The sequence below is a fragment of the Chrysoperla carnea genome, chromosome 3 (assembly GCF_905475395.1).
Source record: "Chrysoperla carnea chromosome 3, inChrCarn1.1, whole genome shotgun sequence".
Taxonomy (NCBI): domain Eukaryota; kingdom Metazoa; phylum Arthropoda; class Insecta; order Neuroptera; family Chrysopidae; genus Chrysoperla; species Chrysoperla carnea.
In genome coordinates this window covers 57,363,052-57,378,257 of record NC_058339.1, presented here as the reverse complement: position 1 = coordinate 57,378,257, position 15,206 = coordinate 57,363,052, and positions in this window count along the sequence as shown.

The following is a 15,206-nucleotide window of genomic DNA, read 5'->3' as shown; positions in this document are numbered from 1 at the left end:
TGGCCCGATTTGTAAAGAAAAAGAAACGGATAATCTCCGAATTTTCTAAAATTTTGATTTGGTAGCCCTAGCATCGGTGTTCTGATACCAGTTTACAAGTTTAAGACCAAAATAAATTAATTTACATTAAATATTGCACCATTTTGTTAATCACAAAAAAAAAAAAATTATAATCACTCTCACTTATAACGAGAAAGGTTCAATGATACTTTATTTATGTATACATGGACGCATACATACATATGCATGCATGTATATGGTTGTAGAACTTGTTTAATTCTTAATTTATTATTTTTTTCAAATACTTTTGATTATGAAATTAAAATATGCTTGTTATTTTTTTCAAATAATTAATAAATGTGTATTAAATTTTGATAATAAACAAATTATTAATTATTTAATTATAAATATTATTTTGGTGAAATTATTAATATAAATTGTAAATATCTTGTGCACACCTGAAAAAAAAACCAAACACTATATGTATAATTAATGGAATTTCTTTTATGGGCTAAATTAGATATGCTGTCGTGTCTTGAATACGATTTTTTAAAGATGCCTCGAAAAAATTGTAGGGATTACGATCTAGCTGACGTTCATAATAATTCCTGTCAATTACCAAATATAATCGTATAAAATATAAATTTATTACAATTGAAATTTACAAAATTAACAAAAAATCGCAATTAAAGCCACCAAACCCTTTATAATGCAAGAATATTGCACGGATTAACAAATTGGAATGCATCTGATGGCGTTTAAACTACTGAATGAATTTTCATTAAATTAAGTTAGCCGAGTCCTAATAGGAGTATATTCAGTTCTATATACCTATCAGGAATAAATCAAAGCAGTTCTTCGGCATGATATCTGTTTCTCCTTATCTGTCTGTATGCCAGGGTATTTTATGAGTTTATAGTTGTGTAATATTATGTGAGACAAAGAAGCAACTTTAACATATCATGGCACATTCACATTATAGGTAGAAAAAATATCATCATGAAATGCTATATCTGATTCTAATACAAGTCAAAAACGCAAAAAACATTTACAGTTAATTTTTTTTTCTTAAATACTTTACTATCATTAAACCAAAAATAAACAAGTGTAAAAAGAATGGTTATGGCCATGATTGGCAGTTAAGTTTTTAAAGAAAACATTAAGTTAATAATAAAAATGAAAGTTGTTGCACTCCTAATACGGTATCACGTTTATCGTTAAAATTGAAGGAAAAATGATTCAAGATGAAGAATAGCTTGATTAATAATAACATATTATTTTAAGTAAAATAAAAAGGTTCTTTAAAAAGTACAACGTGGTTCATAAATTCATAGGTTGACATATTTATCAAGGGTTTTCTATTTAAAAAGATATAAATTTAAACTTAAATTTAACAGCTTGTATGAGATATTATGAAAATTTTTGATTTTTTTTGAAAGGTATTTTATGAAAATAAGTGGGATATATGATACCAGCCAAATATAACCCACTGGCTTTGTTGGGCAACGCTATTCATATTAGGAAAATGATCATGCAACATAAAATACAAAAATTAGTGGTTCAGTTTGACCTATTTACTACATGGTTTTCGCTGGCTTATATCATAGATAATGAATTTTCATGCGAACGTTATCGAAACGTAATGTTTGCTCCCAGTTTGATCGAATAATCGCAAAATTGTCCATAATTTAAAAAGAAAAGCTCTGCTTTCTTAATTAATTTGCTTAGCGTTGCTTATCAAAAAATTGTACGGTAAATTGAAGACTTCCAAAAAATGGTGAAAATGCCATTAAGTTTGCAACAAACGAATTTATTTGCGCCGCCACCCACCATAATAAAAAATATCGATTTTTTTCGTATAACTATTAAGACAACCAAGATAAAAGAATGGAAAATGGCATACATAGTATATGACGTCAAGTATACTCAATGTCAGAAAAAATGCTCGTTTTAAAACATTCTAAGTGTTACTATTATAACATAACATATGATGGGTACGCTTAGAATGTTTTAACAGTGGCATTTTTTCTGACAGTGAGTATACTATGTCCTATCTCTCTGTCTTGTATCTGCCTAATTAGTAGTTCAAAAGTCTTATATGATCCGTATTTCTTGGTCGATTTAAATTTTTATATTACACTTTTTGCCATCCCTTTTACGGTTTTCTCATATTTTATATCCAAAAGTACAGTAGTAAACTTGTTAAGAAGTTTATCAAATTTCCTAACAATATTAGAAATTCAATAAAATAAGAGAGTACTAGCAATCACGGTACTCAGCAAAGATTTTAGGAGATTTTCAAAATAAAGTAAATATAATGAATTATCCAGTATTGAAATAAGAATTTAATATACTTACAAGGAAATGAAGAAATTTACAAGAAAAAAAAAGATGTATTTCTCTATCAACTCTCTATCATCTTTTTAAGAGTAATAAACGACCTTCAACTTCCCAGTAATGATCTTTCCACACAAAATAACAAGCTGTTGATTAATTAATTTAAAAAAAATAAAGTTAGATACTAAATGATTTTTTATTTCGTGTTAATTTCAATATAGATTAACGACTTCCAGATAAAAGTCGTTTTTTCATTTCTAAATACATTAGAGCGTAAGCCAGTAATGTAACGAAATTTCTTCTTTCTGTCTCTTTGATTCTATTCGTTCTGCCCTTTGGAGAATTGATAACGGTAAGTTTAGTAATAAGGACAGATTTGGTTTTAATCGTGGCTCCAGTGTCAACTGGATGACATGTTTTCTGATAAGATGGATTGTCGATTTAGTCTTTCAATTTTCGTAATAATTCTAACAATCATAAAATAATTTTTTTGTGGTCTTTGGAATTAAATATCTAAAAACGGGTCAATTTTGGTAAAATACTTATTGAGATGGTTTCTGTCTCAATTTCCCGGAATTAGTCCGGTAAAATATTTTCATACTTTCGGTGAATAATATAATAGATCTCGTACCTTCTTTTTTGTGTCTTCAGCTATCTACAAAACCTGCTGATAATTATAAAACATCGATTTAACGATCCAGGAGTACAACTCCCGCAACCACGTTCATATAAGAACATTCATTTATTACTGTACCTTATTACATTATGTGATTATCGAACATCCTTAAGGAAAATACAATTACACAACATTTATTTTAATACAAAAACCGGAATTATGTAAAAATATATAAATAAATAAATTATTTTAAAAAAACGTACATAATATTTATTCGGAAGTCGGAAAACAAGTTCATTGAACATTTAAAAAAAAATTAAATATACATAAAAATATTAACAAGATCGCTAATGTTCAATTATTAATAAAAACCAATAAATCAAATTATTTAATACATTTATAAAAAAAAATTTCATATAATAATAATTGAAGTGAAACTTTTTAAAAAGGAACAAGAAATAATAATGTAAATAAAATTACATAAGTACTTCCGTTTTTAAAATAAAAACAATACAAAAAAATGAACATTATAATTATAAAAATGTAATATATTACACTATAATACCACACATACTGTAAGAGGAGAGTTGCCTTGGTCGGTTCACCACTTTTTTTTTTTTTCAGCACTTTTAGATTTTTTTCATGTTTGAAAATATTTCAACCGCGTAACTCTATTCTATTACATATAAGATTATGGTTCAATGATACCATGTCGATTTTCGTCAAAGCTGGCCATTCTGTTTTCGATATGACAACATGATAAAGAAGAGAAGAGAAAATATATTGAAAAAGGTATATATTTTTTCTTTTTTCTTTATTTTAGTCTTTATCGCGAGAATCATAAAAAGATCGCGGGCGTCACTAAAAATCTTCCATGAACTATTTGTAGGCTTAGTACTTTTTATATTTAGAGAAAGTCTCGTCGATTTATTAAGAATTATTTGTGAGCTATTCCATTCTCTCGAATTTTAATTCTCAATTATAATGATCCAGAAATCAACCAAAATTAAGCTTTTTATTTCATTCAATCAATTTACACATCATTTTCAATTATCAGTGTAAATTTTATTTTTAGTAACATGCCAATTTAGACGGGAAAGGCCTAAATCTTGGCATTCAAATTTATTTTTATTGCTTTTTTACAGTACTTAGCAACCAGGTACTAAGCATTACCATATTCTTGAAATCAAAATAATGATGGACTTTGACAACATTCTCATTTGTAATAAAAAGAAATTAACACACGAAGTTTGTGTATTGTGCTGAATTAAATAAATAATTATGCATATTCAATTTTTGAATTGAATATTGATTGTAAACTTATTATGAATTTTAGTTACATGTGTGTACTTCTTTGGTTCGATATTGTTCTTATTTTGTTATTATTAAAACATAAATAAAATGATTTTAATGAATATACTCACCAAATCATTTGTAAACAACCATATTAAATTAAGGTGGTTCTGCTGCTGAAGTTTATCAAAAAAATGTAGGTGCTTAAGCGAATAAAATGTGATAGCTGTGATATCGGATGAGAGAGAAGAGCGGTACCACTCACGTACTGCTCCTCGATCCTAGAAAAATTTTTAAGACATGAATCGCTTCACAATAGAGCAAGGGACATTTCTGTCATATATTTTTACAAAGACGATAATTAACAATTAGTTACACAGCGTTAAACTGGCCTGTTTGTTTTCGATTGGTTCACGTCAGTTTCTTCGTACAGAAGAAATCGTGCAGAAGAATCTGTGCCATACCCTGTCTATTGTAGCTGTGGCAACAAAAGTGCATAAATACCTGGCCCATGGTACACATTAAAAAAAATAAAACTACTTTTTTCTACTATATTCTTCTTTCGACTTTTTCATATTATATCGCTGAGAAGCAGAAGGCTGACGGAAAGAAATTTTGTTTTAATAAAAGTTTGTATATTTATTTATTCATTCTTTACTTTCATTATGGCTGGCTTTTTTTAAAGCTGCTTTATTGTCTCCCGTTGGGCGGAGAACTAAGCGCACAAAGTAGAATGCCGAATAATGGTATACATACAGTTTTCAAAATAGGTATAGCAACTCTAAAAAGTATGTAAGTTTTGGCAAGAATGATAAGATATTCGCAAGGATTCCTCGTGGCTAACATACCAAGAATAATAGAAGAAACCGGCCGCGTTGACTTCAGAAAAATTAGACTATTATAAAATGATTTTTAAAAGATATTTAGTGGCAAAAGGACTTAAAAAAAGACCTGACTTTATAAGCTTGGCAATTTTCCATATTTTAGAAGTTTTGGTAAGTTGTAAGAGGATAGCAGCTCACAAAAAATATTGGCATACATTCTGAATGGTTAAGTAAGATTAGGGGCCTATCTTCGATTCCAAATTTGCATTTTATTTTAGGCAACACTGAAAAACTTTCCAAAACCTTTCGAGATAGAAGTAAGAATATATGGAACACCATCCTACGGCTTAGAAATCACAAGTATCAACTAACCTGAAATAAATTGTTTCATAGTAGTGATAGGTATCCCCTTAACAATTTACCGCAATTTATATTTACAGATACTTATTTATTTATAATCATACATACATAAGTACTTAAATACATGCAACTTACATACACTTACATACAACAGCATTGATGTGTGTAAATTGTGAAAGCGGTTAGTCGAGACAGTTTGGATGAATTTTTCAATCTCGATTAGGAAATGCAAAAATAGAATACAAAAAAAAAACATAATTTATATGACTTCATAATATTATTGTACGACTTTAATGGCAGAGGCGGTTCCAAAAATATATTCATATCAAAATATAATTTATTTATGCAGGATTTTATTTGACTTACTACGTTCGTAGAGACTGATTATCCATAAAGTAAAGTAGGCACGAGCCTAAAATTAAATGCAAAATTATTAATTCACTTCTGAGTAAGCAGTATTCATGTATAGGAACATTTTCCAAAGTTTCCAAAAAAATGACTCGTTTTCGAGATATTACACCCTAAACATTGAAAAATTGTTTTTTTTTTTCTCTAAGCAGAACAAATTTTGCTTATATGCACCAAAAATTATAAGAACTTAGTTTATGTAACGATTAAATGAATTATATTTTTCCAAATATAATCGATCCGCCATAAAAATGTTTTGTATAAACACTTTTTATGCAAAATCTCAATAAAACCTCACTCAATTTTCCCAATTCCACCCAATTTTTGAATTTCTCGGTTCAAAATTACCAAATTTTTGTGTTTGGTTATCGTGATTTTTCCACAGATGTACACTTTAAGAAAATTGCGAAAAATTGGAAAATATTGTTTGTCTCCAATATGAGCCAAAATGGACAAAATGCGGTCCTCGAATTTTGCACACTCGACTCTATCTATAGCGCGTGATCTATAATTTGAAAAAATTAATTCTTGAATTTAAAAAACCGGAAACTTTTAACGATTGGACGAATACTTTTTAAAATATCGTATATGTTAGATAACCCATAATCATGTATTTTTCAAGTAAATGAAAAAATTCCTGTGTCAGTAGGGAATGATAAAAAAAGAAAGTAAGGTCATGTTCATAATAGGCCCTTATTATTATGGATCCATACTTGGTTCAAATTTTACGATATGTTATAGTAAACACATATCCTTTTTGTAAAATTTACATACATGTAAATTAATTCCTCTCTAATTAAATTATTTTTAGGAATGCATTACGAAACATTACATCGTTAATACATTTTTAATGAATGAACAACACTAAAAATAATACATATTAAAAATATAAATGGTATATCGGAACAAAATCGTACAATATTTGAATATCAATATATATTTCACAACCAATAAATTATACATCAATATATATTTATTTTTAATCGATTACTTTGTTATATAAAATATAGATATTATATAAAAATCATATTATTTGTATTGCACGTTTATCGAATATAAACAACTTATGGTTTATGAAATCAAATATCATAGATTTTTTTCTTAAACGTTAAAGAATTTGGAAGTAGAAGAGTGAAGCGTTGTACCTTAGTCATAGTGTTCCTATGTTGTACCTGGGACCTTCAAATTTTGGAACTATATTCTTTATCGCACGTTATCGCTCTGATTTTTTTCCTGGTTGGGAAGTAAAACCAAAGAAAGATCAACAAAAGAAAACGACACCAAAACCGACTATTTTCATCTAGGTGTCAAAATTATATGTTTTTATTTAAGAAAATTGAGTTTAGAAAGTTATCAGAAGTTAAAGATAACAGAGATAATTTAAATTAAGTACAAGAAAATTTTTATTTCATAATAAATATCCTGATCCTTAATATTTTTGATTGTAACATTAAATTTGATCCAAGGTACCGTACCCTCCCAGATTTTGTTGAGAAAGTATTATAGAATACCCAATAAAATTTGTTTAATAAAATATAATATTCATTCTAAATACACGATTTAAATAATCGTGAAGAAATGCTTAACGATGATATACTAGTTATAAAAATTGGTTAGAACAAAACAATAAAATATGGCTTGGAAGAATCTAAAAGATTAAGTATGTATATTTATTAGCATTTTACTCCTAGGTAAATTTAAAATTGATTAAAAGATTCACAGTAATTTCTCCAGTGACCAAAAGTAAAGTATGTTTGCCTATAAGGATAATTTTTCGTTTTTTACCTGGAGGCACATATTTTAGAAAATATACAAATCTCATTTCCCATAGTTCGTTGTCCATTTGATGCTTAAAGGTGAATGTGAAACGGAAGTGCAAAAACAATACTGTATAGTTGTAATTCTTATGAGTTTGACCCGAGGAGGTCAAACCAATCACTTTTCTGCATATATATCGAAAACTTTCAAAATATTTTTTTTTTTACTTAAAACGCTGCAAATGATTTCACAAAAATTTATTCTTATATTCAAATCTAACTTAGATTAATTAAACTTTCTGCTTAATACATAAACTGTGATGACGAATAAATGTATCAAGCAAAAATTGTTTATTGTTTTATAAGGAACATTTTTTATACTCAAATTATAGTCATTTTTTGTAGCCTATGTTGCTCATTTACGAACTCGACGTCACTTTTTACGTCCTAAGTACTCTATAACAATTTCAGTTTGATATCTCTTTTCGTTTTTGAGTTACCGTGATGACAGGCAGAAAGAGAGACGCACAGCCGGAAATGGAATTTAGGTGATTTTATGGATACCCATACTAAAATCTTGCTTTTGAAGTCTAATGATCGATTTATTAGCCGTATCTATGGTTAATAAATCATGCAAAGGTTAGCAAAATAATTTCGATTGCACCGTCAAGCTTAACATTTTCTACTGTTAAGAATAATAAGAATGAATCAATCTTAATTGTTTTTTAAGTCATCTATAAATTAAGTATTCAGGAAGTGCAATGCATTTATGATTTATTGCACTTCTTTATTAAATCAAATACGTAGACAAGCATTTCAATAGCTATTTTTAAAATGTTAAATGATTATTGATAAATATCTAGAATATATAAATTATGTTATATTTTATAAGAAAGTAAAAATATTTAAACTAATTTTACGCAATTTTTATCATTATTCATAAATTATTAATAAAACTGAACTGTTGTTGTTTACTGCTGTTGTAGATAAGTTCAGTGTACACAGTTATGTATATTATTTATTTACTTATTAATTGTCCGTAGTTTTATTATACAGCCTAACATTAAAAAGATATACACCTTGACAATGGCTTTGTATAGGTATACGTATTACCGGTTAACTGGTCGATTAAATGGAGATAGATACATAAAAGTGCATATCAGTATACGGAAAAAATATTTATTCAAAGATTTTATTATTTGTCTTTATCATACAGTGTGATTTATTCAGCTTAGAGATAGTTTTATAGATTTTTATTGGATCTGTTTTGATCTACCTTAACAACCGCCGTCTTTTATCAATGTTTTTCATGTAAAGTCGGCACTGGTCGAATATTTTTTTTTTTTCAGTTTTGTTTGCAGTATGAAACAGAGAATAACGGCTAAACGAACTGTTAGAGCCACCATGCTACTAATGGTGCAACTATAAATTTCCGACGGCAATGAAACTTCTCGTCCAATCGCAAAATTAACCAGATTTTCTTATTTATGGATTATTTAATAAATGAAGAACATAAAATCATGAAAATCGATCTCACTTGGCGATTGGAGGGCTATTTTTCAAGAAACATATCCAGAACCTAGAAATACCCACATATACCACGAAATTTTAATTTTCGAACAGGATTATAGGTGAACCCTGATTTTTTTACTTTTTGAGCCGAAATTTTCTGTAATTTTCTCGATATTTTGTTAAGGAGAACGAATCCCTAACGAAAATTTCGAAAAATCTGGAAAACCTGTTTCATATTTTGACCGAGGGAAACCCAAAATTGGGTCCCACAGATGATTGGCTGAGCAGTTTTTGAGATATCATATTAAATCGCATTTAAGACGTGCTACTCCGTAGCAATTTTAGCCTGTCTTTCAATTATAAAGTCAACCATATATTCGTGTTTGTTAATTATTCAAGGTCATGGATAAGATTAGTATTTTTCGAGATACTTCTAAAATCGCAATGAAATAAAAGCTTTTCAAACAGGATTTTTGGTATTTTCTCACGTTCTTTTTGACCAAGAACCCAATTTTTGGTCAAAATTTCCTCATATACAAAGTTTTACCAAATTTTGAGATAAAAATTTGATTGTGATTTTCACGAATTTTTTTCTCGGGCCTTTTAAGGTGTGTCAGAGATCAACTAAAGTCAAATTGTCCTGTTTAAAAAATTTTCTAAATCCACGTTTGTGATGGGAGATTTTCTCTTGGCTAGTCAAGCTATCCAAATAATTAAATTACAAAGAGTTAATTACATCTTTACCATATTTACAAAGATCAATGTTATGTTTACTATTTTGTTTTGCATGAAATTATAATCATAATAGGAAATAAATCTTCTTGTACGAAATTCAAACGAACGGGTCATTTAATGATGAAAGTGGACCTACAAGTTTCTTGTGGTCACCAACACATTCATGATACATACTCACACATTTATATTTTTATATGATCATAATATCATCAATACTACTTTGCCCGATTAAAAATATTATATTATACTTATAGTATAAGTATAAATAATATAATAGTAATAATAAAAGAGAGATAAAATATAACAAAATATAATCCTCTTTCACTTCACTTACACTTTCATTTTTGTTATATTACTTTGTATTACTACATACTTGTTTATGTTATTACTACATACACGTATGAATACTATTGAATGTACTACCTAGATGAAGTCAAAGCTGGGCAAATTACTATGTAAAGATTGATCCAATTTCAGTTTCCTATTTTTGTAACTCTGTAAATTTGAATGGTGTGAATACTTTTGCTTGTTTCAAACATCAAATGTTTGTATGAAACATTGCATTTACGATAATAATAATAAGGGGATACATATTATTTCCGTTTTATCAAACAAAATAAAATTGTTGGGTATCACATTTGACAGTAGCATTAAATGGAAATCCCACATAGATTCATTATGTGCAAGGCTAAATAAAGTTTGTATTCAGATAAGAATGATGAACAAGTGAAGTTTACAATATTTTAAAAAAGCCAGGGAAATTTTTCGGATCCCTAAATTCGCACTTGAAACGTATCTAAGAACACACTCTATTAAATTACCTTTTTCCTCAGAGCCTTCTCTAAACTGAACCGATTTTGAGGATCATCGCCTATTTTTGAGTTGTTTCGGGTACGGAACCCTAAACTTGTATTTTAAATATAGCTAAGAACTCTCTCCATTAAATTACCTTACTACGAAACAGAAACAAAACAAAAAAAAAAACAAATCGGTTCATCCGTTTAGTTGCTATGATGCCACAGACAGACACACATAGCGATCAAACTTATAATACCCCTTTTTCGGGTTTGGGGATTATAAACAGGATTGATATAAAATCTCTGTTGCTTATTATTTACTATTCAAACTTTTATTCGATCATGTCGTTTGGAATAATTGTATCTAATAACTGCCCCAAAAAAGTTTTTCTATTACAAAAAATGGTTATTAGAATTGTATTTGGTCTAAAAAAGGCTGAAAGTAATAGAGTCATATTTAAAGATTAAAGATTCATATTTAACGCTTCAAATTTAAAGATTCATATTTAATGCTTCCTTACACGGCGCAGAAGACTTTGAAGATTTCAATGAAAAAATTAAATTAAAGTTAACTCAAGAATTATTTACTTGTTATATCAAAGTTGCGTTTATCTCCAATTCATTTCAATGCGTTTATCTAAAATTTTTGTTTATATGTATGTAATACGTATAGAAAAACACTGCGCATAGGTATTCGCACCGTGCGTGAGTTTTTTTGGAGGCGTTTCCATGGTAACGATACACTACTTTAAGTATAGAATTGTATAGATGCATATATAATTGTATGGATTGCATTTATGACTTTCATTGAAAATTTAATATTATTGTCTCACAAATTTAAAAAAATAATTATGATAATTTACATGAAAAATAATATTTGTGAAATTTAATTTCTTATTTTCACAATTTTTAATGCATTAAGTTTAATTAATTAGTGTTTGTCAATAATTTCGAGTTGACATTTTCTATAACATTAACATGTAAATAATTGCAATTTAGTCATAACAGCCTCCTTTAACACCAAAATTTTTCACTGAAAGCGTTGGCATCGATTTTATTGTCCCTACCATGACTACGCACACAACGAATAGGAGAAACGTACATAAGTAAAATTTGATCGTGAGATTGTTTATCACGAATCAAACAATTTTAAAAGACTGCTCAGCTAGTATGTAATACACGGAGTCGACGTTTTGGTATTAATAAAAAAAGAAATTTTATTATTTCAGTTACATATCCAACAACAAACATATTTGTTAATAATAATAATTCAGATTATGTATTGGAGAATTCTCTCCGCAAGTTAATTGTACTTACACATACCATATATAATTTTTTATTTTTAATACTAAAAATATTTTTCGCCTTCGGAAATTTTAAATTTCCCTATTTTTTTAAGTATATTTTAATATATACTTTCCTAAAAAAAATATTATTATTTAGATACAATATTTATTAGAAATCAATCTAATTACCTGATTGAGTTGTTAATTTCTTAAATTAAATTGCTATTTTAACAAGTTAAAGTGATCGAACAAACCCGTATTTGATATTCACTCTTATTTAATTTTTGTATAATTCCAATTTCAACTTTTAAACCATTGCAGAGGCCCTATGTTTAGATATATTTTATTATAAAATATTTTCATAGAGTGATATTTGCAACATTTAGAAATTCCCAACCTCGATTATGGAAACTCTACGATAAAACGTACTCATGATAAACAATAAACGCAATAATTAATAGTCCCTAAGAAGAGCCGTTGAACTATGCCAAAGACGAACATGTAGACGATCATATTTTTAAGGATTATCAAATTGAACATCATTTTCGGAGATTTTTCTTTTAAAAGTAACTTAAACTCAAAAGATAGATAGATATGGTCTGAGTGAGATCGTAGACGTTCTGATTATCATATATCACTTCAAAGGGCCTCTATAAACCAAGTCGTTACGGCTATTACAGAACTCGCAGGCTTTCACAGTGGGTAGGTAGAAGAAGCGTTATCTTATCTTCTCTGTCACTGTCCAGGTCTTGCCTTCAGGAGATGGGCTCATTTGAGTCAGCTTTTCTTTGACGACCTCTCCAACATGAACTCCATTGACGTCAAAACATTTTTGCTGTTCATAGCCAGTTATGGAAAAGTGACCGAGGACGGACCATATGATCGAAGTGTGTCACACTCCTACTGGATAGCCAGTATTTAAAACTTCGATAATATTCTAAATTTTCTATTCAATGCAAACCTAAGCAGAAATAGCTTTACACATGAGAAATAAAGTTGTTTATTGTTAATACTTCGAATTAACTACTTAGCTTTTTGACAAGTTCCCGTAATGCAGGTTGATCAAAAATTCCAAAACAATGAAAGTAGCTAATATGAGTAGCAATATTTTTAAAACAGCTAAATTTTTATTTAAAAAAACGCTTGGGAATATTTGACTTTCTAGTGTCTGATCCGATGATAGTGGCGCCCCTTCCTTCTAAAAGTGATGCAGATAAATAGGAATAATTTTCAAACTGCAAAATGGGTTATAAGGTAGGTATACGAATTAGACAAAAAAATCTTGTTCCTCATTTTTTTATAGAAAACTTGTTCAGTTCTTTATGGTAGAAGTTTTACGTAGAACTAAGCTCAAAAATTAGAGATTCATTTTTACAAATACAAACAACCAACCAAAAATTTAATTAATTGAGAATAGTAATTAAACTGAGTTAACGCCACTCTGCATCACAAGTAACTGCTACAAAATGTTTATTTATTTGTTTATTTACTAACCAGCATAAAATTAGATACGCTTGTACAATTTTACAAACTAAGAACATTGTTATGGGTTATTTAAGGTTAATAATTTTACTTTCATTATTTATAACATTTCAAGGACGTTTTAAATAACAGTTTTATAATTTGTATGTATAAAAAAAATAATAATAATAAAAACACTAAAATTTTATTGATAGAATGTTTTTTTAATGCATCCATAATATAATAGTTAATCTTCTTCATCTAAAAGATTAGTCATTGAACTTGGATTTATTAGATCTTACGTAATTTGGGTACATTTTATGCCATGTAGTATTTTAATTGAATTTGGTATATATTTAAGTTGTAGATATTTCTAGAATAGTTTGTTCAAGATGTACGATTCATTTGTTTTAAGCGTGGATTTACAGAGAGAGGGCAATCGGTGCAATTGCTTCTCCAAACAAGTAAGTCAACTAATAAGTCAGATAATGTATTTGGTTATATCGTGGCTCTAAATTTTTTTAACTTCTTCAAGTATTTTTAAAGGGGTTTGTTTCTCTCCCCGATAAAAAAACTATTTAGATACTATAGTAATTTTGAACCACAAAACAAAAAACTGGGTATTTGACGATTGAACTAATACTTCTTCAAATATGCGGATACTAAAATTGTAAAGCATGACATTTTATAGCTGTGGTCGACACCCAAAAACTTGCTGTTCATTGGTAAAATTAACCAAATTTTCATTTCTTTGAATTATTGAATCCCAAAAACATAAATTCCAGCTCATTTGTCGGAGATGAGTATTTTTGGAGATATTAAATTCAAATGGGACCACGCAGGAAGCACCAGCTTTCAAAGAGAAAAAGAATCATCAAAATCGGTTCACCCAGCCGAAAGAGGTAACAAATATAATTCGTCGAATTGAGACTCTCCTCCTTGTTTATTTACAGACGGTTAATAAAGATCGATTTCGTTTCCCAGACTTTGCAAAAATTCTTTCGAAAATACGATTAATTACTTCCTTATCTCTCGATGGACAATAAATTTCAACACTTTTGCTTACATAATATTTTTTTAAAATATTTTAATAGTATTCGGAACTATTTAAAATAAAAAATACCAGAATAATATCCGGCCTGTAGGTAATTCACATAGCGTACCTGTACATTAAAAAGAAAAATTATGAAATTTTGTACTGACGATGGTGAATAAAATTCCAAACAACATTTTTTTTTTTTTTTTGCTTCAAACATATAATTTCACCACATGTTGTTGATATTAAGAATATAATTAGTATCACAAATACGTGTATTATTCATTTTTATTTCATGCATTTACAGGAATCCGTATCAAAAAATATTCAATTTAGAAGACGTTACAGACGTCATTTTGAGACCGTATCAAGGTGACAGGTTAAATTGTCTTTTTTGTCCGTTTTTCCTCGAAAGATTATTTTTCCTCGTTTTTCCGCGAGTAACTTATTGAATAATTTGTTTTCCAATGATACGATTTATTTTCTAAACAGCGTCAATGTTATGGCCTATGATAAAGCATTCGAAACACGATAAGTTTAAGAGTTTCAGGGACAAAAAATCTGAAATAGGTATCTAGGAAACATGTAGGCATAAAGCTACTGTACATTTTTTGGAATGATTTTCAATAATTTTGTCTTATTGAAAGTGATTCCAAAGTCTAACAACATCGAACAAGGGCGGCATTGAGAATACTATTTCTTTTTAGTATTGGCTCCGAAAATTTTATCATTCCAGCCTCCGATTACAATTTATGAATATTTACTTTGTTTTTTATAATAATAG